The sequence below is a fragment of the Eschrichtius robustus genome, chromosome 9 (assembly GCF_028021215.1).
Source record: "Eschrichtius robustus isolate mEscRob2 chromosome 9, mEscRob2.pri, whole genome shotgun sequence".
NCBI classification, from domain to species: domain Eukaryota; kingdom Metazoa; phylum Chordata; class Mammalia; order Artiodactyla; family Eschrichtiidae; genus Eschrichtius; species Eschrichtius robustus.
Genome location: NC_090832.1, coordinates 17,572,845 through 17,595,406, shown reverse-complemented (window position 1 = coordinate 17,595,406; position 22,562 = coordinate 17,572,845). Strand labels below are relative to the sequence as shown.

General features: G+C 41.5%; 1 protein-coding gene and 1 pseudogene across 2 annotated transcripts in view; both read left to right on the top strand.

Annotated features, from left to right (window-relative positions):
- SASH1 (SAM and SH3 domain containing 1) overlaps nt 1-22,562 on the top strand; it is a 695,913-nt gene that overhangs the window by 467,161 nt on the left and 206,190 nt on the right. The gene's annotated exons all lie outside the window — the stretch shown is intronic.
- LOC137769690 (large ribosomal subunit protein eL43-like) lies at nt 7,814-8,092 on the top strand (annotated as a pseudogene).

Below are 22,562 nucleotides of genomic sequence, written 5' to 3'. Positions count from 1 at the left end.
GGGAAGTCCCTAATGAAGTGTTTTTAAGTGTTACTTGAGATTAGAAGGTAGACAGAACTGTCTTCTGTGTTGATCTTTTCACAGAATCATGCAGCTGGAAGACATAGTTTAGTCTTATTCCCTGCCTCGGGAAGCTATATAACTAAGCCATCCAATTTGAATGGTTATCCAATCCATTTTTTTTCAAGGTTTTAAACCACACCCTGCCCTGAGTTCTGAGCTTGCCTGTCACCCACTACTGGCAGAGGGTGACACCCATCTCCCCCAGGCCCCAACCCTGCTTCATCCTGGGATATGGACTAATACAGCCTTCCACAGAAACTGGATTTTCTTTGGTGCATGGGTATTATTACAGATATTAGCAACGCTCGGCCTTCCGTCACTTCTGAGTGTGTTGGCCTATGGGCTGCACGACTCAGACACGGCCTCTAGAAGGCTCCGCACCTGGAAAAGAGCTGTGAAGGACATTCTACTCAAATGCTGAGTCTCACGGGAGCTCAGTCACTGAGGACGTGGCTCAAGCCAGAGCTCAGTTTTGGCAGCTCGCTCCTCTCTCCAGCAAATAAGCATCAGGGCAGAGCAACAAAGGCAAATGGTATGTGAATTCCATCAATCATAGGCTCTGTGCCAGGCTCTAAAAGGTCTACTTAAATCAAGAGGAGCCCAGAGAAGGGAATCACATCTACCATGATCTATAACGGTCTGGAAGGGCTCACTAAACCTGGATGTAGGTCCCTACAGAGTGGCCACAGAGCACCTTGCAAACCCGAGATGATCCAAACCTTAGAGGTGGTCAGTGGTGCTGGCAGTGACCCTCCAGATGTGCTCAGAACCAGATCACCCCTGGACGAGCGGGAAGCAAAGAAACTGCCCTTTGTCTCCTCAGGGGTGACTCCTTGCCTGCAGCACGTCAGCAGCCTAGGAAGCGTCCCCAGCGGGGTTACAATTCTGTCGATAAATGCCTCGTTTGAGGAAGTGGCCTTGAGCTGTTTGCTTTTCTTCCCTTCGGAATGCAAGCGCACAGATTGTCTTGCAAGGGCTTCGGGGAAGTCTCGGTATTCCACTTTCTCCACCTGGACCCTGGGCAGCGCTGTGAATGTGTGCTTTCCCCTGTGCCTGGCACCCTTGCCCTTCTCCGCAGCTGCTCCCTCCCAGGCGGCGAGGGCAGGTAGATGCTGGAGACTCAGAGCCAGCGAGTCCTGGTTGGGGAGGGGGTTTGAGCAATGTCATTTATGCCACTAGTGCTAGGCTCTAAATTTTCTGTAATCTGCATGCACCCTGTAGCCTGTCCAAAAGGCAAAGTGAGTTAGAATCCTGGGGGAAGCCATCAACTAGAGGCTTTCCACAGGTCACAAAACACTGTGTTTTGCCGTCTGGGCTGTCACATGGCCCCTACCTTAGTTCAACCATGCCAGTTATCCTGAGAGAAGGAAAAGGAAAGGTTCTATTCCTTTATCAGAACGTAGGAAGTATTTGCTCTTCTCATACACTCGGAGAGCATTAAGATTCATCTGGGAGCAAGAGAAACCTGAGAAAGAGTCATTGGCCTAGTTTGGGTGGCTGAATGTTTCACGGGAAATCTTGGAATTGCAGTTGGACCCTTGCCACGATTCTGGGGAGACCAAGGGAAATGTGTTCTCTGAATAGCACGACGTGTGTATGCCTGCCACACCTGGGCTGGCCCCATCAAAGAAGGATGATCGCGAGGCGCTGGGCACTCCCATGTTTCTGGAGTGGCCCACTTAGATTTTGCACAGAGAAATTCAGCTCTATGGCCAACGAATTCCTTTGCAGATTTGTTTTTGGCCACAAGAGAAGGCAGACAAGAATACAAATGAGGCCACAGAGCCAGGAAACTGTCACACGGTTGGCCACCAAATGGAGACCAGTGGCAGAATCCAGGAATAGTTGAGAACATGTTCTTCAGGGTCAGAATTGTACAAATCCTGGATTCTTCCCTTACTCCTAAGGCCCTGGACAAATTACCCAACTCCTCTGTAGGGACGGGTGATAGAGCCTTTCTCACTGGGATGAAGTCCGAATAGGGATGATGGTAATAGGTCCTTTCTCACCAACATGTAGGAAGATTAAATAACATTTGGTAAAACGTTTACCTAGAATCCAGCCTAGAACATAACTAAGTAAGTACTTGATGCATGGTGGCTGCTGTTATTTTATTATTCTGACACAGAAGGGACTGCACACGCAGCACGGAACTGCTAATGCCCCAGGTTTTAAATAATACTTCATAAATGGCAGTGCGGAGCTGTGAACCTCAGCTTGTCTGATCAAATCCCAAGCCCTCACTCATAATGGAGAAAGAGCGTGGAAAAAAAAAAATGGCTTGAAAATTTCCACTGCCTTTCTATCTTATTGGGTGGAAAATCGCGTGGAAAAAGCACCAGATTTTTTCTGAAGTGGTTCAGCACCTCAGTAGTTTCTAGCCTCAACTCTCTGTGCTACGCATTGACGTTTACCTTTTCCAAAGAATGGGAGTTAAAACCCACTACCACAGCCATTGTACTAAAATGCATCGAATCTGGTTCCCACTTTTGAAAGAGGCAAAGGAAAATTTCATGAATGCTTAGTAAGTCCTTTGTGTTAATAAGACATTTACACACGCGCGCGCGCACACACACACACACACACACACACACACAGTGTTGACTCTGCTTTGCTTGTGGGTAAATTCTAATCTACTGTCCCTGTTTCAGTAACATCACAAGAGAGCATTTTGGATCTGGAAAGGTCTGAGACTGTGTCATCCAGTGTCTTCACTTTATAGATGCGCAAACAAAGGCCCAGGATAATGAACTAAATGAGTCCCAGATGTCCTGCTATCCACTTTAAAGGTGGCTTAAATGTAGCTTTGGGGGAAAGTAATGAGTTTTGATGCCTCAGTGGGGTGGGCAGGCTCGTTACAGGGGCATCTTGAACCCTTAGAGAAAGGAGTTCTCTGTTTGCACACATGTGTGCACACTTACACACACACACACGCACACACACACACAGACTCCTTGCTCCCAATTTTGCTTTGTCCTCAAATTTCAGAGAAGGAGCTGAAGTAAACACATCAACAATCAAGGCATTTTTTGAGCAGAATAGATCCATTATTCTTTGGGTGAGCAGATTCCAGATTCTGATTTCTGTTCTTAACTCAGCTCCTTCTCCCTTGGAGAGAGAGAGAGAAATGGAGAAAAACCGCAACAAACAATATTATTCCTAACAAGAGCTCTTTCACCTTCTTTCTGAGTGCTGATGAAAGGCAGCCACTCCACAGGGCAGAGGGGCATTTCCTCAGTGGCCTGTGGTACATTCAGATTAAGCTGATGGTCAGCACCACGGTGGAGGCGGGCAGAAGTGCACTCTCCCCTCATCTGGAGAAGTGCAGGTGCTTGAAGAAGAGTATGAAATTGTTCCCAGCATGCCTTTCTCCCTCAGACCCCAGCCCAGGTGAGGGCTGCGTGATGACAGCAGTGCTTCACCTGCTGGGCAGAGCCAACTCTGGATTGCCCACACCTTGCCCCGCCGTGCAGTTTCTCACATCCGACATTCTGACAGGCTATGTTCCATCCTCTGCACTAGAGCAATGGAGACGAGGACACCGTACAGTTCTGGTAATTTCCCTGTAAGTGTTGGGAAGCCAACTGCTTAGTGTTCTTCCCAACAATGAAATTTAAATTTCTGTATTATTCTAATACCACTTATATGTATTGACTTTATTAAGCCACTTCTCGTTACCGTTAAAACTTATTGAAAATTCTTGTTACATTAAAGGAGAGAATACTTGTTAAAAAGCAGATTTCTATGGATATTTGCATATTCTTAAATACATTCTTCTTATATGAGTAATAGTGACGTTTACTTAGCATTTACTCTGTTCCTTGGCCCAGTGTTTCATATGACTCTATGAGCCACATGGTATTCATAGCCCCATTTTATAGATGAGAAAACTGAGGCTCAGGGGGCTTGAATTATTGACCCAAGGATGATTAGCTTAGAATACTGCTCTGTCGGAAATATCCTGGCAGTCCAGATGTTGCGACTCCACGCTCTCGCTGCTGAGGGCCCGGGTTCGATCCCAGGTCAGGGAACTAAGATCCCACAAGCTGCGTGCCTCGGCCAAAAAAAAAAAAAAAAAAGAAAAGAAAAGCATGCTGCTCTGTCAAGCTGTAAAGGTAGCACACTGGGACCTACAGAGCCCAGGTATCCAGAGTTCTGTACATACAGTGTACAATGCTCGTTTGGTGGCAGTTTGGAGGAAGGAGGCCAGGGCAAGAGAAAGAAGTGTGCTGAGGATAGGAGTCGCCGCGTGGAGGCTCTGACTGCCTCTTGTTTAAAGGATTTGGAAAACTTAGCAAAATATTGAAGGCACATTTTTATACTTGTGAAGGCAAAGGTCAAGTGTCAAAGGTGTGCAGCTGTGGAGGGTTAACCTCTGTGTGACGTTAAGCTAAGGGAAGAAAGGTCTTTAGAGAAGAGAATTTCTTTGTTGCTGAATTCTAGCATTTCCATGTGGCCAGGGCTGCTCCTCCAAAAGCAGGAAGAAACTTCTGTTGGTTTTTTGTCTTTTTTTTTTGTGTGAATTTTATTTGATTTACTTATTCTTACACAGCAGGTTCTTATTAGTTATCTATGTTATACGTATTAGTGTATATATGTCAATCTCAGTCTCCCAATTCATCCCACTACCCCCCACCACTGTCCCCCCTTGGTGTCCATACGTTTGTTCTCTACATCTGTGTCTATTTCCACCTTGCAAACCGGTTCATCTGTACCATTTTTCTAGATTCCACATGTATGCGTTAATATATGATATTTGTTTTTCTCTTTCTGACTTACTTCACTCTGTATGACAGTCTCTAGGTCCATCCGGAAAAGCATACCGATAAGGGCCTGTAACGTGAAACAGGATTCATTCATCACAGAGGGTAGGACTCTGGGCCCTGGTGTAGCACTGCCCCACGGAGCCGCTGCTGACCTCAGGGAACTACAAAGGAGAGGCCCTGTGGAGGGTCACACCACTGCCGGCACTCGGGCAGCCATTTTCTTCCTTAGTTTGTTTATTTTCCTGAGAAAAGATAATGATAAGACAGTCAGTTATGGATTTATTTATTAAGCAACTTGTATTTGATTGTGACAACAGTTTAAGATGAGAGCCCTGATATTTACTTTGAGTTAGGGTTGTCAAATTTAGCAGAAAAAAAATACGGGATGTCCAGTTAAATTTGAACTTCAGATAGACAAGAATTTTTTCATACACATATGCCCCATGCGATATTTATATTTTTGTACCAATTATTGTGCAATTATTTGTATGTTATCTGGTAACCCTATTGAAACATCAATGTAACACAGCAGCACTACCTTCAGTAAAAATGAGTGCGTGGCTATAACTTACAAGTTTTAAGGGAAATAGCATTCATTAAAAGAAAATACAATGAATTGCTGACTTGAAAAAAGTTTTATCATAATTTCTTATTTGGCAATTTCCCACTTTAAGTAAGTCTATAAATTTGCTATCAGAGAACCAACAGATAATCATATTTTCTCTCGAGTCAAGATATCATTAGGTAATTCATAAGTAAAGCATACAGGACATTTTGCAAGCATTTAAAATACTTTGTAACTGTAGATAAATGTTTGTGTGTTAAAGGAGGGAATTCATTCAATGAATAAAACAAATACCCATTGAGCACTCACTCTATCCTAGACATCGTTGAAGGTTTGGGGAGAAATAAGGAAAGAAAAAAAAAAAAACTTCCCTGTCCTCTTGGGTCTTGATTTTAGAGAATGGTTTTATGAGGCTGTGTGAATTTTACTCTAACCAATCCCAGGGAGCTTAATGGTATTTTGTGGGGCAACATGATGTTATAAAGATTTCTTTTTCATAATTTAGACGTTAGATATTTATTTTTCAGCATTTATTGGTGCTACAAGAATTATACATCCTGATATCATTTAAATTCTTTAAGAAGTTCTCAGGATTTTATGCCTGAGAATTACATAAATTTAAGAAGCCTTTGGGGTGAAAGGTCAAACTGAATTGGGGGGGCACAAGAAGCAAGACGTTAATTCAGGACGTTATCTTTAGTTACAAATTCTCAACTCTTAAATCATAGTAAATTTACAGGGTGCCTGTCCCATCCTCCCCCCCATATTTGAATGAAGGTTCTAGGAGCAGAGAATGTTGTCAAGATGTTGGGGAGGAAATGAAACTTTAAGTTCCTAGGGCCTGTTTCCATTGATGCATGGATATCAGTTTAGCAACATATTGTAGTTCTTATTCTACACTTGAGAGGTAGTAAATTGCTTTTGGGTAGAAATGAATTAACTCTTTCCTATGACTACTTTACCATAACACACTGTCAGAAATGATTTAGTAAACTGAATATGGAAGGCTAAAAACCTTAATATATTTCCAAGAAATAAATTGATTAATGTGTCCTTTTTTCATTAGTATAATCAGATTCACAAGATGACTTCATGCTAATACTCATTTTCATAACCTCTATTGTCTGTCTCAGCAGACTCAAGGTTGGAAGGATGTAAAATGTTATCTAGTCCGACATGCCCGTGTCCATCAGATGCTTATTTTCTCTATAACATCCTCACCAAGTGGTCCAACGTTTTTAGGTACCCTAGAATAAATTTCATAGAATTGGTTAAAAAAAAACTCTGCCGCCCAGAAATAAGATATTCTGTTCCCTTCATTTAGAGCAAGGAAACAAGATCAGGCCAGAGTTTCAAAAACCTTAAAGCACTACAAAGTATTCCCTGTATGTTTTACTTGAGGGAAGAAAAATAGCTGATAAACCATTCTTTATTGGTGGCAATAGCAATTCTATATCTAAAACCTAACTAACATTCTGTATCTAAATAGCATATGTATCTAAAAACAATTAACATAATGATTATTATGTACCAAACACTCTACTAAGTCATTTTCATGTCATTTCTTGTTTAATGAAAAAAGTCATCATTTAATTTTCACAAGGACCTTAAGATAGCGTCTTATGTTCTTGGTTAATAATGATGATCAGAGTGAGAGTTGGAGAAGTTAAGTATTTGCCTACCATTTTAACATTAGAGGGGACCTTTGGAATCATAGAATCCAGTCTTCTAATTTTCTAGGATTTACCACGATATTTGTATCATAAAGTGAGAGTGGGAAACCTTAGATCCATGGTGCTATGATTTCATACAGCCTTATTCTCAGTCACATGATATGTCCCCATGCTGCAAAAATAGTCTATACCTATGTATATCTATATATCTATATCCTTCTATATATCTAGTAACAAATGATTGAAATTATTCTTCTCCCAATTTGACCATGGATAAGGTAAAGGAGATGAAAAATGTGTTTGATTCCAGGCACCTCTGTACTTTAAACTTGATGAAAAAATAAAAACATGACTCATCCAACAGCAGCAGAGTACACATTTATCTCAGCACAAGTGGAACATTCTCTAGGATGGGCCATATGCTAATCCATAAAACAAGACCCAATATAAAAGGATTGAAATCATACAAAGTATGTTTTCTGACCGTTATGGAAATACATTAACAGAAGGAAATTTGGTAAATTCACAATTATAGGAAAATTAAACAATACACTCCTAAATAATGAATGGATCAAAGAAGAAATTGCAAGGAAAATTAGAAGATGTTTTGAGATGAAATCAAAGAAAAATACAGCATATCAAAATTTATGGGATGAAACTAAAGCAGTGCTTAGAGGGCAATGTATAGCTGTAAAATGCCTATATTAAAAAAGAAGAAAAGCTCTCTGGGCTCAGTTTGCAGCAACATGGCTAAATCCACCAAGAAGGACAGAACCATCAGTAAACACAAGACCCGTTATGGTTCCTACCGTGGGAAATTGGTGAAAAAAAATGGAAATCAGCCTGCATTCTAAGTTCACTTGCTTTTCTATGGCAAAAGCAAGATAAAGAGATGAACTGTGAGCATTTGGCACTCTAATTCCTGCGTGAAAATAGTAGCTGGTGGTGCCTGGACCTACAACACCACTTCTACCATCACAGTAAAGTTCATCATCAGAAGACTGAAGGAATTAAGAAAACACTAGAAGCTCTACCGTTTGAAACATTGCTAACCCATAAGAAATGGGTTAATTTATGTAACAAAAAGAAGAGGAAGAAACAGAAGGGGGAGGGGGAGAAGAGGAAGGAGGAGGAGAAGGAGAAAAAGGAGAAGAAGAAGGAAAAGACAAAGATGGAGAAGAAGGAGAAGAAGCGGCAGAGGAGGAGGAGGAGGAAGCGGAGGAGGAGAAGGAGGAGGTGAGGAGGAAGAGGAGCAGCAAGAGGAGGGATTGCAAATCAATAACCAAATCTTCCATCTTAAGAAACTAGAAAAAGAAGAGCAAACTAAACTCCAAGCAATCAGAGAGATGAAATTTAAAGACTAGAGCAGAAATCAATGAAACAGACTCTGAAAAACAATAGAGAAAATCAATGAAACTACAAGTTGGTTCTTTGATAAGATCAACAAAACTAACAAACTTTTAGCTAGCCTGACCAAGGGAAAAAGAAAGACTCAATTTTTTTTTTCCACATCTTTATTGGAGTATAATCGCTTCACAATGGTGTGTTAGTTTCTGCTGTACAGCAAAGTGAATCAGCTATATGTATACATATATCCCCACATCCCTTCCCTCTGGAGTCTCCCTCCCTCCCACCCTCCCTATCCCACCCCTCTAGGTGGTCACAAGGCACTGAGCTGATCTCCCTGTGCTATGCGGCTGCGTCCCACTAGCTATCGGTTTTACGTTTGGTAGTGTATATATGTACATGCCACTCTCTCACTTTGTCCCAGCTTACCCTTCCCCCTCCCCGTGTCCTCAAGTCCATTCTCTAGTAAGTCTGCGTCTTTGTTCCTGTCCTGCCCCTAGCTTCTTCATGACCTTTTTTTTTTTTCTTAGATTCCATATATCTGTGATAGCGTATGGTATTTGTTTTTCTCTTTCTGACTTACTTCACTCTCTATGACAGACTCTAGGTCCATCCACCGCACTACGAATAACTCAATTTTGTTACTCTTTATGGCTGAGTAATATTCCATTGTATATATGTGCTACATCTTCTTTATCCATTCATCTGTCGATGGACACTTAGGTTGCTTCCATGTCCTGGCTATTGTACATAGAGCTGCAATGAACATTGTGGTACATGACTCTTTTAGAATTATGGTTGAGAAGACTCAATTTTATTTTTTTTGACCATCATTTTTTTTCTTTTCTTTTTTTAAATTTATTTATCTATTTATTTATTTATGGCTGCATTGGGTCTTCGTTGCTGCTCGTGGGCTTTCTCTAGTTGCAGCGAGCAGGGGCTACTCTTCGTTGCAGTGTGCGGGCTTCTCATTGCGGTGGCTTCTCTTGTTGCAGAGCACGGGCTTTAGGCACGCGGGCTTCAGTAGTTGTGGCACGAGGGCGCAGTAGTTGTGACTCACAGGCTCTAGAGCTCAGGCTCAGTAGTTGTGGCGCATGGGCTTAGTTGCTCTGCGGCATGTGGGATCTTCCCGGACCAGCGCTCGTACCCGTGTCCCCTGCATTGGCAGGCGGATTCTTAACTACTGTGCCACCAGGGAAGTCCCAAGACTCAAATAATTAAAATTAGGAATGAAAAAAGAGATATCACTACTGAAAATAAAAAAGATTATAAAGGAATGCTATGAACGACTGTACATCAAAAAATTAGATAACTTAAATGAAACACAGATTCCTAGAAATATATGTTACCAAAACTGACTGAAGAAGAAAGAGAAAGGCTAAATAGGCTTATAACAAGAAAGATACTGAAAGAGTAATATTAAAACTTTGCACAAAGAAAAGCCCAAGCCCAGATGACTTCACTGGTGAATTCTACAAAACATTCAAAAATAATTAATACTAATCCTTCATGAACTCTTTCAAAAAATAGAAGAGGAAGAACACTTTCTAACTCAATCTAAACTCATTCAGGAAGACCAGTATTACCCTGATACCAAAACCAGAGAAAGACATTGCAAGAAAACAAAGCTACAGGCCAATATCCCTTATATTCATATCTTACATGAACACAGACACAAAAGTCCTCAACAAAATACTAGCAAGCTGAATGCGGCAACATATAAAAAGATTTCCACACCATGATCAAATGGGATTCATCTCAGGAATGCAAGCTTGGTTTACCATCTAAAGTCAATTAATGTAATACATCATATTAATAGAATAAAGGACAAAATCCATAGAGTCATCTCAACTGACACAGAAAACACGTCTGACAAAATTCTGCACCCTTTTGTGATAAAAAAAAAAAAAAGTTTTTGCTCAACATCCTAAGAATAGAAGGGAACTTCCTCAACCTGATACAAAGCATCTACCAAAAACTCATCACAATCTAATGGTGAAAGAATAAATGCTTTTCCCCTTAGATAAGGAACAAGATAAAGAGGTCCACTTCTATTTAACATTTTACTGAGGGTTCCAGCCAGGATAATTATGCAAGAAAATTAAATAAAAGACATCCACATTGAAAAGAAAAAAAAGCAAAACTACCTCTATTTGCAGATCACATGATTTTGTACATAGAAAATCTTATGAAATCCACCAAAAAACTATTAAATAATAAATGAGTTCAGCAAGGTTACAGGATATAAGGTCAGTATATTTCTGTACACTACCAGTAAACTTTCTGAAAATTTAAGAGAATTTCATTTACAATAGCATCAAAAAGAATAAAACACTTAGGTATAGATTTTTTTTTTTTAATTTATTTATTTTTGGCTGCGTTGGGTCTTGGTTGCTGTGCGCGGGCTTTCTCTAGTTGCAGCGAGCGGGGGCTACTTTTCATTGCGGTGCGTTGCGGTGCACAGGCTTCTCATTGCGGTAGCTTCTCTTGTTGCGGAGCACGGGCTCTAGGCACGTGGGCTCGGTAGTTGTTGCTTGCGGGCTCAGTAGTTGTGGCTCACGTGCTCTAGAGTGCAGGCTCAGTAGTTGTGGCGCATGGGCTTAGTTGCTCCGCGGCATGTGGGATCTTCCTGGACCAGGGTTGGAACCCGTGTCCCCTGCATTGGCAGGCGGATTCTTAACCACTGTGCCACCAGGGAAGTCCCACTTAGGTATAGATTTAACAAAAGGAGTGAAAGATTTATACACTGAACACCACAGAACATTGTTGAAAGAAATTCAAGATCTAATTAAAAGGAAAAACACCCCATGTTCATGAATCAGAACACTTAATATTTATAAGATGGCAGTACTCCCCAAATTGATCTACAGTTTCAACACAGCCCCTATAATGGGACCCAGAATAGCCCAAACAATTCTGAGAAAAGAAGAACAAAGTTGAAAGACTCACAATACCCAATTTCAAAAGTTACTACAAATCAAGCCAGTGTGGTACTGGTGTGAAGAAAGACATATAGATCAATGGAATAGAATTGAAAGTCCAGAAATAAACCCTAACATATATGATCACTTGATTTTCGATGAGGATGCCAAGACAATTCAATGGGACAAAGAATAGTCATTTCAACAAATGGTGCTGGGACAACTGGATATCCACATGCAAAAGGATAAAGTTGGACTCCTTCCTCACATCATGCACAAAAATTAACTCAAACGGCTCATAGTCCTAAATGTAAGAGCTAACTATAAAACTCTGAGGAGAAAACATAGACATAAATCTTTGTGACCTTAGGTTAGGTAATAGTTTCTTAGATATGATGCCAAAGTACAAGTGACAAAAGAAAATATTGGGTTGGCCAAAAAGTTCGTTCAGGTTTTTCCGTACAGCTTAACAACCCAGACGAACTTTTTGGCCAACCCATATAAATTGGATTACATCAAAAATAAAAACTTTTGTGGTGCGAGAAATAACATCAGGAAAGTGAAAAGACAGCCTCAGAATAGGAGAAACTATTTGCAAACTATATATCTGACAAGGGACTTGTATCCCGAATATGAACTAATGCAATTCAGTAATAAGGAGACAACTCAATTTTAAAATGGCAAAGGATTTGAATAAATAATTCTCCAAAGAAGATATTTAAATGATCAATAAGCACACAAAAAGATGCTCAACATCTTTTGTCATTAAGGAAATAGAAATCAAAACCACATTGAGATACCATGTCACACCCACTAGGATGGTTATAAACAAAAAGAGACACTGTAACAAGAGTTGATGAAGATGTAGAAAAATTGGAACCCTAGTTCATTACTGGTAAGAATTTAAGATGGTATAGCTGCTTTAGAAAAACAGTTTGGCAGTTCCTCAAAGTTAAACAGAATTATCATATGACTCAACAATATCACTCTTAGGGATATGCCCAGGAGAAATGAAAACACATGTACACACAAAAACTTGTATACGAATGTAAAGAGCAACATTATTTATTTTAAAAAAATGGAAACAGCACAAGTGTACATCAACTGATGAATGAATAAATAATATGACTCTTGAAAACATTTTTCTAAGTGAAAGAAGTCAGTCACAATACACCACATAGTGTATGATTCCATTTATATAAAATATTCTCAATTGGCATATTTATAGAGACCTAAAATAGATCAGTGGTGCTTCGAGCTTGAGGTGAGGCTTGGAGGGAGGGAATGAGAATTGCCTACTAATGGGTACAAAGTTTCTTTTCAAGGGCATGAAAATGTTCTAAAATCAGGCTGTGGTGATGGTTTTACAACCCTGGGAATGTGCTCAAATGCAATAAATTGTACACTTTAAATGGGCGAATTGTATTTTAATGTGAATTGACTCTCAAAAAAGCTGTTTTAAAAAATAGGACATAGCATCCTGCTTTATTCCCTCCTAAATCTACCAGTACTCATACTATCCCTCAAATCTTTTCAATAATTTTATTATTGGGAATTCCCTGGCGGTCCAGTGGTGAGGACTTTGCGCTTTCACTGCCTTGGGCCCAGGTTCAATCCCTGGTCGGGGAACTAAGATCCCACGAGCTGCACAGCGTGGCCAAAAACAACAACAACAACAACAAAATTATCATTGCTCTTTCAAGACCTAGCTTTAAAAATTCACAACTTCTAGAAAACTTTCTTAAAATAACTCCTATGTTCTATACTAATCAGTTTCTTCAGAATGTATTCAGCTGTTTAACCCCTGCTCATATGCTTTTGGTAATTGTTTTAGAGTCATATTCTCATTGACATTCCTAAGCTGAGACTAATTTCCTCAAGTGCTCTACCTTCATTACCTTCTGCTACAGGGTTACCTGGGAAAGCTGATGATTCTATTTGTTCCCGAGTTTACAGTCGGGAGCTCACCAAAGCTCACTCTCAATCCGAGGAAGCTTTGACCTTGATCTCTATTTCAGAGGGCCCAGGCAGTAGACAGCAGGCTGACTCAAAGGGTTTGACGAGAGTTGAATGAAGTGCTATTTCACAGAAGTGTGGCCAGGATTAAAGAACAAGGGATAGTATGGGACTTCCCTGATGATCCAGTGGGTAAGACTCTGCGCTCCCAATGCAGGGGGCCCGGGTTCCATCCCTGGTCGGGGAACTAGATCCCACATGCCACAACTAAGAGTCTGCATGCCACAGCTAAAGCTCCCGCATGCCGCAGTGAAGATCCCACGAGCCGCAACTAAGACCTGGCGCAGCCAAAATAAATAATTAATAATTAAAAAAAAAAAAAAGAGCCAGGGATGGTGAAGCACCAGACACTAGCAACTGCAGGAAGCCTGTACCACCTCGAAGCCTAAAGGGAAAATTGGGGAAAACAGTTGTTAAGTCAAGAACCATAACCCTGGAAATGGGCTCACTTCTGCTGAGTTCCAAGCTTAGAGGAAGGTAGCAACTGTTAAAACCCTGGCAGGAGTTGGCACTGTTAGACATTGATAGACACCCTACCCTACCTCTCTCTCCTTATACTCTCCTATCCTCCACCATTGACCCAACCCAAAGGAAGCCAGAGGACCAGGACTCAGGCCACCATCAATAGACATCAGCCTCCCAGGAGAAAGATGGCAAAGAAGGCAGAGATGGATCTAGAGGAGCTGATGGTCACTAGTCTCTAAGCACCAAGGTTCCAGCCTCTAACTGGCTTCTAGGAAGCCTCTCCTTGATTGTCAAGGAACATCACTGCTGCCACTTCTCTGTCGCTTGTGTTGCGCCCTGCTTCGTACTTTGTGACCCTTTCAAAATCAGCCGTTTTTTCAGCCCCTAATAGGTCTCTCCAGGAGAGGGGGGTTCTTTGATCTTGTTGACATAGGAGGGCTGTCTCTCCGCACTAGTATTTACAGCCCTTCCTTGGGTTTACAGAGTAATCTTTTCCTTCAGGTTTCACAGCCTCTTTCCCATACCTGGGAACCCAGACAGGTCCCCTCAGGGCTGAGCCAGGGGCAGATTTCCTTCCCCATCCCTGCATTCCCCCTGAGGGCGAGGCCGTGGAACGCATCACCCAGCAGCCCCCTCAGAACCACTTCTTCCAGCTGACAATCATCGTGTGTCCCAAGCTGAGCTAGAAGTCTTTTTGCACTCTCACATCCAGGGAGAATTCCTTATTGGCCGTTAATTGACACTGGGGCAACAGTGGGAGGGAGTTGCTACAAGAGGAGCATGAATATTTTAGGAAAATGGATTATTGTGTTTCACTTGTAATATAGTGATGACCACAAGGGCTAATACCAAGTCAAAAGGGACATTTTGCCCCTACAGATAATATAGCCTGATGCTAGTGCCTTCATATTTCTTTTGTCATTATCTTGCAATATGTATTGGCTTAATTTACACTCAGACCTACGGGGTTCTCTTGTATTGTCACCCCCTACAGAGTACCATAACTTTTTTACAGGCTTATTTTAACAATTTAAGGACTTATCTTACTTGGGAGTTTGCAACTATGTTCCAAATCCTTGAGGTTGCCAAAACTCTGACCTCTGTAAAAGTGAAACATTGTTGGCTTCACTGTTACTTTTTCTTTTTCTTTTACTATGGAATCATTCAGTAGTTACTGAATTCTGAAGCTTCCATCATGTGTCAAGTTTAGAGGAACAGAGGTAGGAAATGTTATCCAAGCCAGTGTGGATGCCGTGGTTCTCAAATTGTAGTTCCTGAACCTGAAGCAGCAGCACCAGCTGGGAACTTGTTAGAAATGCAGGTTCTGAGGCCCAGCCCAGGGAACCCTCCAGAAGGTTCTGATGCAGGTTAAAGTTTAAGAACCACTGGTCTAGTGTACCAAGGGATGACAAGGAGTATGTTTTAGTCTGGGTTCTCTTCAGTGCCTTAAATAATGGACTTCACCATTGAAAGTAGCCTTTGAATGAGCATTACCATACCCCTGCCCTGTTGCTTTTGTTTTGCTGTCCAAAAAGAAAGCCATGTGAGGCTGGTCTGAGTTCATTCAATGGCATCACAAGTAGTTAGCCCACTTGAGTCTCAGAAGCCAGCTGTGCCCAAGGACTGGGAGAACTTCATCCTGGCCACAGGACTTGGTCAGTACCTCTGGGAATCACTTTGTGCCATGCGCTCAGTAGGTATGTGCACGATGACCCAACCTCGGTGTCTTTAAGCATATGTGGTGACAGTACCTCTTAGTTATCCTTGGGTGCGCCAGAGAACTGGCCACTTGCCACATTCTGAGCACAACCCTCAAAGGCAGCTGGAGAGGAAGCTGAGAGCCCTGTCCTAAAAGATCTTACAGTATACCAAGCAGTCAAACCCATTAAAAAAATGACATCCTCCTGGAAGAGGATATGTATAAACCAGGTTCCATGGCTGCCCCAGTATTTTCATGCATCCTATTGTATTTACTGCTCTACCACCCCCTGCTGATTCTCAGGCTCCAGAGGAGGGTGTATGATTTGTCCTGAAAATCCAGCCCGACCAGAATGGCCTGTCATCTTCCTCATGTTGCTAATGGGCAGCTGCTTTTTTAATTAGGTTATTAATTTTTTCACTCAGCCTCTTAGTCAACTTAACTTGGCTTTATCTTGTTTTGGTGGAAAGCAAATCACTTGGCTGGTAGAATTTGATTTAACTGGCCACTTCGTGCAGGGTTTGATGACTTTTCCATTAATGTTTATTCAGCAAATACATTTTATTTAATTTTCCCTGAAATAACCCAGCTGACTCTGAATGTTCAAGATGTGCAGAGCACTGAAGAGGAGCTGTGATCCCAGAATCTCTATGATAATACGAGGATAGAGATCATGGAAGAGACACAGCCTGAAGGCTTGGAGATTTAGCCTGGGGAAGCAAGATGTGGAGCCAACCACAGTGCCCTATCTTTTTCTCTCGGTGCCTAATCTCTAATTCTCTATTTCTCTCTCTCTCGCTAGTGTCTCGTGTGTTTGTGTGTGTGCACATATGCACATACGCATGTGTATGTGCACTGCACCTTGTACGAGGTATAATAATGGCATCTTACCAGTTTTTTTTAAAATGGTAAAAAAAAAAAAAGCTAAAATGCATAATAATGGCTAACAATATTGCATGTCTGAAAACTTACTCTGTAATGGGCCCTAGGCAAAAAACCTTTCTTGTGTTATATCAGTGTCTACCAAAAACTTGAGAGCATTTTTTTTAGATAGTTTCCGCTTTTCTTTCTTGCTCTCCAGTTTTTCATATCAGAAAATGGGGACTTCCCTGGTGGTCCGGTGGCTAAGACTCCGCGCTTCCACTGCAGGGGGCACGGGTTCAGTCCCTGGTCGGGGAACTAATTTCCCACATGCCATGTGGCACAGCCTAAAACAATTAAAAAAAAAAAAAAAAAAAAGAAAATGGAATCGTTCCTTTTCAGCCTGTGAGCATCTCTTCCTCTATGTGGCCCCACCAGAAATGGTTTGGTGTTTGTAGTTATGCTATCTTGGGAAAGAGAGAAGGTGGAATGTTGAATGAGAACTGAAGGCTATTATAATGAAAAATGAGTGATGGGGTAAAAATGTGAAATCTTCTCAGGTGGACTGTGCAAGACCCTCTTGCCTTTTCGGTGGCAAAGGCCAAGCAATGGTCTGTTGGCCTTGCCCTCTGTGAGTTACAGAATGGCCTTTGCTTATAAATCCGTGGAGCTGAAGATCATGCAGAGGGCTTGCCCGCACTAGCTTATTTACTCTAGGATCAGACACAAGATGTCAGTTAATCTCAGTTATACTAGTGTTGCATATTTCCTTCTTTCACCCACTGGTTCTGGCCCCCAAATTGCTTCTGAACTAGCCCTGCCTGTTGGCCAGAAGAGACTGGGAAATGACCATTCCTCAGGACAGCCAGAGCTTGTATATCAGGCTGGAATGCTGTCAGAAGAAATGTAATTATCGTCATGCCACCGGTAGACTGAGACCCGCGTTAATATGAGGAAAAGACTAGTTCCTCCATCCTTGTATTAAAAGGCTTAGGGTATGGAGGTCAGTTGTAAATATTGGACAGGTGACCTTTGCCCGCCTGCTGAGTGGGTCAGAGCTCTAAACACACAGGCATCATGTATGAGGATACTGTTTCTTTCTTGGGCAAGGGAGAACAAGGACTGGCCAGTTTTGAGTGATTGATTATTATTCTATCCTCCATTTAAAGAGTCAGTCTAGGGGTAATGAGTGAGGATTTGCTATGTTCAAGGCACTCTGCTACGAGGGATATAGCGAATTCTGTCAAAGAGCGTATGATCCAGCAGAAGATTAAAGAAATACATAAACATAGAACAAGGATTTACATAGTAAGAACTTGACCTCTAGAATCAGAGAAACTAGAGTTCAAATTTCTGCTCGTTCTCGTAAATGGTGCTATAACAGCTGGAAATCCATAAGTGAAAGAAAAAGAGAACCTAGAGCCATACATCATATATTATGTAAAGGTTAACTCAGAGTAGATCATAGATCAAAATGTGAAAATTTAAACCTAGAAAATTTTCCAAAGGAAAGCATAGGAGAAATGTTTTGTGGCTCCGCTAGGCAAAGATTCCTTAGATAAAACAATAAAATCCATAAAAGAAAAAATGGATAAGTTGGACTTAATCAAATGTAAAAATTCTTTTTGAGAAACATTATAAAATAAAAAGACAACCACAGACTGAGAAAATATTTGCAAAGCACATATCGGATAAAGGACTTATATCCAGAATATATATTCAGATATCTTAAAAGTCAGTAATAGGATAACGGCCCAATTTTTTCAATGGGCAAAATATTGAACAGAGCACATGAAAAGGTATTCAACATCACTCGCCATTAGAGAAATGCAAATGAAAACCACAGTGAGATACCCCTAGATACCTATTAGAATGACTTTAAAAAATAAACCAAAAAAAAAAAAAACCTGTTGACACCAAGTGCTGGCAAGGCTGTGGAGCAAAGGAAACTCTCACACATTACTTATTGGAATGCAAGATGGTACAGCTACTTCTGAAAAATATTTTGGCAATTTCTTATAAAATTAAATACACACTTACCCCATGGCCCAACAATCCCACCCCTGGGTATTCACCCAAGTGAAATGAAAACCTATGTTCACACAACACCTGTCCATGAATGTTTATAAATGGTTTTGTTCATAATCAACAAAAACTGGGAAATACCCAAGCATGCTTCAACTGGTTAATGAGTAAACTGGGGTACATCCATACAATAGAATACCACTCAGCAATAAAAAGGAACAAACTACTGATACTCACAGTAACATGGATGAATCGCAAATGCTTCACAAACTTCAAATGCTAAGTGAAAGGAGCCAGCCTCAATAGGCTACATGCTCTATAACTCCACTTATGTGACTTTCTGAAAAAGGCAAGCTGTAAAGGACAGAGATCAGATCAGTGTTTTCCAGAGCCGGGGAGTGGGGAAAGGAGTTCACGGCTTCAGTCCATGAGGGAATTCTTTGGGGTGGTGTAACTGTCCCCTATCTTGATTGTGGTGGTAGTTACACGACTGTAACACAGCACTGTGCAGTAAAAGGTATGAAATTTACCGTATATAAATTATGCCTCGATAAACCTGACTTGGAAGAAAAAGAAGTAATACTAACGACAGTACTTAGTTGTCAAAAACTATGAAGGTGATGTTAAAATAAAACAAAACTCCACTGTGGCACTTAAGCTGAGTAAGTGACCTTCGGCAAGTTTCTTAACCTTTGTAAGTATCCATTTCTTCACCTTTAAAATGAGAAGAAATAGTAGCACTGCATACAAAATATGTTCTAAGAACTAAATAACTCATGAAATAAAATTTGCTAGTTTATTCACCATTTAGTCTGTACCAGGCTTTGGATATGGCTTATCTAAGTCAGCTCTAAAAACCTCGGGGAATAGACTCTATCATTAATATACTGAGAACAGTGCCTGGCATATAGGAAGTACTCCACAAGTGCTGACTTTGTTTTACTCTTCACTGAGACTCTCTTAAGTCCAGGCACTGTACTAGGCACTAAGAATAACAAAAGGAAAAGACCATGGAGTCCCTGCCCTTAGGCAGCTCACAGTGAAGAGACGAGGAAGCAAATGAACAATTAAAATGCTGTGTGTTGTTTACTGGACTTGCCGTGGTGATCATTTCATAATGTATTTTTAGGATCACTTATGTTGTACACCTAAAACTAACATAATATTATATACATCAAGTGTACTTCAATTAAAAAAAAAAAGAAGATAGAGAATCTTTAAAAAGTAGTAAAATAGGGGCTTCCCTGGTGGCGCAGTGGTTGAGAATCTGCCTGCGAATGCAGGGGACACGGGTTCGAGCCCTGGTCTGGGAAGATCCCACATGCCGCAGAGCAACTGGGCCCGTGAGCCACAATTGCTGAGCCTGCGCGTCTGGAGCCTGTGCTCCGCAACAAGAGAGGCAGCGATAGTGAGAGGCCCGCGCACTGCGATGAAGAGTGGCCCCCGCTTGCCACAACTAGAGAAAGCCCTCGCACAGAAACGAAGACCCAACAGGGCCATAAATAAATAAATAAAAATTTTTTTTTAAAGTAGTAAAATAAAATAAAATGCAGTGTGTTAAGTGCTGTGCGAGTGGGATTTGCAGGATGCTTCTCTGGGATCATGGAGGAGGAAGAGGCTCGTGCTGGGGAGATGGTGGTACTGCCAAAATCCTTCCCAGGGGAGGTGGCGTCTGATTATGTACTGAAGGACAGGTTGAGCGTCAGCAGACAGAGATCCAGGGCGTGTGGAGTGACTGAGGAGAGACACACTCCAAATGATAACCAGACCTCCCCCTCCCCCCCACCAAAAAAAAGATCATGGGAATTAGTGGTAGAGAAAGGGGATACCATCTGAGCCAAACCCCAAAGTTGGACTTAGATATTGTAGGGAAACTACGTGAGCAGAGGCTGGATGGAAGCTCACGTAAGCTGACATGACATACTGATTCTGACATACTCTCCAACTGTCCAGATCTTTGGAAAAGAGCTTTGATAATCTCTATACTCATTCCGGTGTCTTAGATTCACCCTGACTGAGAAAATTCACCTGTAGCTCCAATTTAAAACCTCTTGGCTTCAGTTTTTCTTCGTGCTTATTTGTGAATACATGCAGAGGATGGTTCGAGGGTAACTTAGCCTGCTAACTTTTTCAACTATTTGAGGTATGGCACATGTTTCACAATGTCCTGTGATTCTCGAGGCTTGGTATTTAAATACAACTAACACTCTTCTGGGTGCAAAATACCACTGCAAAACTATTCAGAAGATTTCTGGCAAAGCAGTGGCGTAGAAGGTGGAAGTGGAGGGAGAACACTGAATGAAGTGGCTCTTTGTCAATATAAATGTACAAACCTGGGCTTCCCTGGTGGCGCAGTGGTTAAGAATCCGCCTGCCAAAGCAGGGGACACGGGTTCCAGCCCTGGTCCGCGAAGATCCCACATGCCGCGGAGCAACTAAGCCCGTGCGCCACAGCTACTGAGCCTGCGCGCCTAGAGCCCGTGCTCCGCAACAAGAGAAGCCGCCGCAATGAGAAGCCCGCGCGCAGCAACGAAGACCCAACGCAGCCAAAAATTTTAAAATAACAATAATAATTCAAAAATTTTTAAAAAAAATATACAAACCTGTGTCGAGTCTCTTTACCCTTTTACTGTCCCACAGCCCCTCAGTAGGTGGCACGAGCTCTTCGACATTTGTGAGCAGATGGGACGTCATTTTAATGTTGCTTCTAATTGACGAGGGTGTTGGTGTTTGTGTGTGTGAAGCTGCGTGCCTGGTGTAGGGTGGGCAGGGGAATTAGAAGCTGCTACCTGCTCCTTCTGGCAGAGGAGCAAGAGCTGTAATTGTGTCAACTGGCTAGAACACATTGTGTTAACTCGTAATCAAAGGCCGTATTTTGCTGATTTTATTTCCCTTAACTTGCCAGTCCTTCCCTCCCCCTTGCAGAGCTCTGAATTTTGGGCAACTTGAACAAGGAAACCTTGTTTCTCTGAAAATTACCTTTAGCATAAGCTCAGTGTTTTCCTGTCCAGATTTTCATAAGCAGTTCGGGTTGCATTAAATTTACACCGGTAATGAGCTTGTGCTTCTCAGAAAAGGTCCAAAGAGGAAGTGAAAAGAGCTGGGAAGTAGCTCAAGCAGTCCTTGGACTCTACCAGGTATTCTAATCAGAGGATAAACAACACGGAGTCGGAAGTTCTGTCCCCGAGCAGCCATAATTTTTGCAGTTCTCATTTCATAAGCCATATGGTGAGTAGACGCAGCCCCACTTCCTATAGTGAACACAGACGACGCCAAGACTGCAGCCACATAACGCTACCTCACTCGGCGGCATGCCGTGAGGACTCTGCCTACTAATGAGAATACTTTTGTTTATACAAAACAAAGCAGAAAACACTTACTTGATCAGTTTAGGAACCGTCTTTTAAATTGTATGGGTTCCCTTCAATCATTCAGCTTCTTGGAAGAAAACAAATCCCAATTATTAATCATATCCTATTAGATCAGCCTTGAAAACAATTTATATGATAATGAGGAGTTTACTGAGCCTGCTGAGTGTATTATTTTGTGCCTGAGACTGGGGTTATTTCTAAGACATTCATGGTCATTTCCCTCTAATCAATGGCATACGTTTTCATTTTAGGCCCTTGAACCGATTTTGGAAATAGATGTCTATTTTCCTCTCTCCTCTCCACCCAACATCATTACTGTGTCTGAGCTCAAGAGGAGGGAAAGAAAGAGGGGATGGAGTTAGAATAACTTATTCTCTCCTAAGCCCCAAGTCTACTCATGAAAAATAGTATACATGGTTTTTGGGGGTTTTTTTTTAACATCTTTATTGGAGTATAATTGCTTTACAATGGTGTGTTAGTTTCTGCTGTATAACAAAGTGAATCAGCTATACATATACATATATCCCCACATCTCCTCCCTCTTGCGTCTCCCTCCCACCCTCCTGTATACATGGTTTTTAAAAGCAGCTATTTATCATTAGTATTAAACAGAACTGAAATAAAATTTTAATAACCACTATTCTCATTTATTCAGTGCTCCCTTTAAGCCAGGTAGATATTGTATGAACTGCTTTTCCACATAATAATAATAAAAGTAGCTAATATATTTTTATTGATCATTTACTATGTGCCACTCATAGCATCAAATTCTTTGCAAACTATCTCATTTA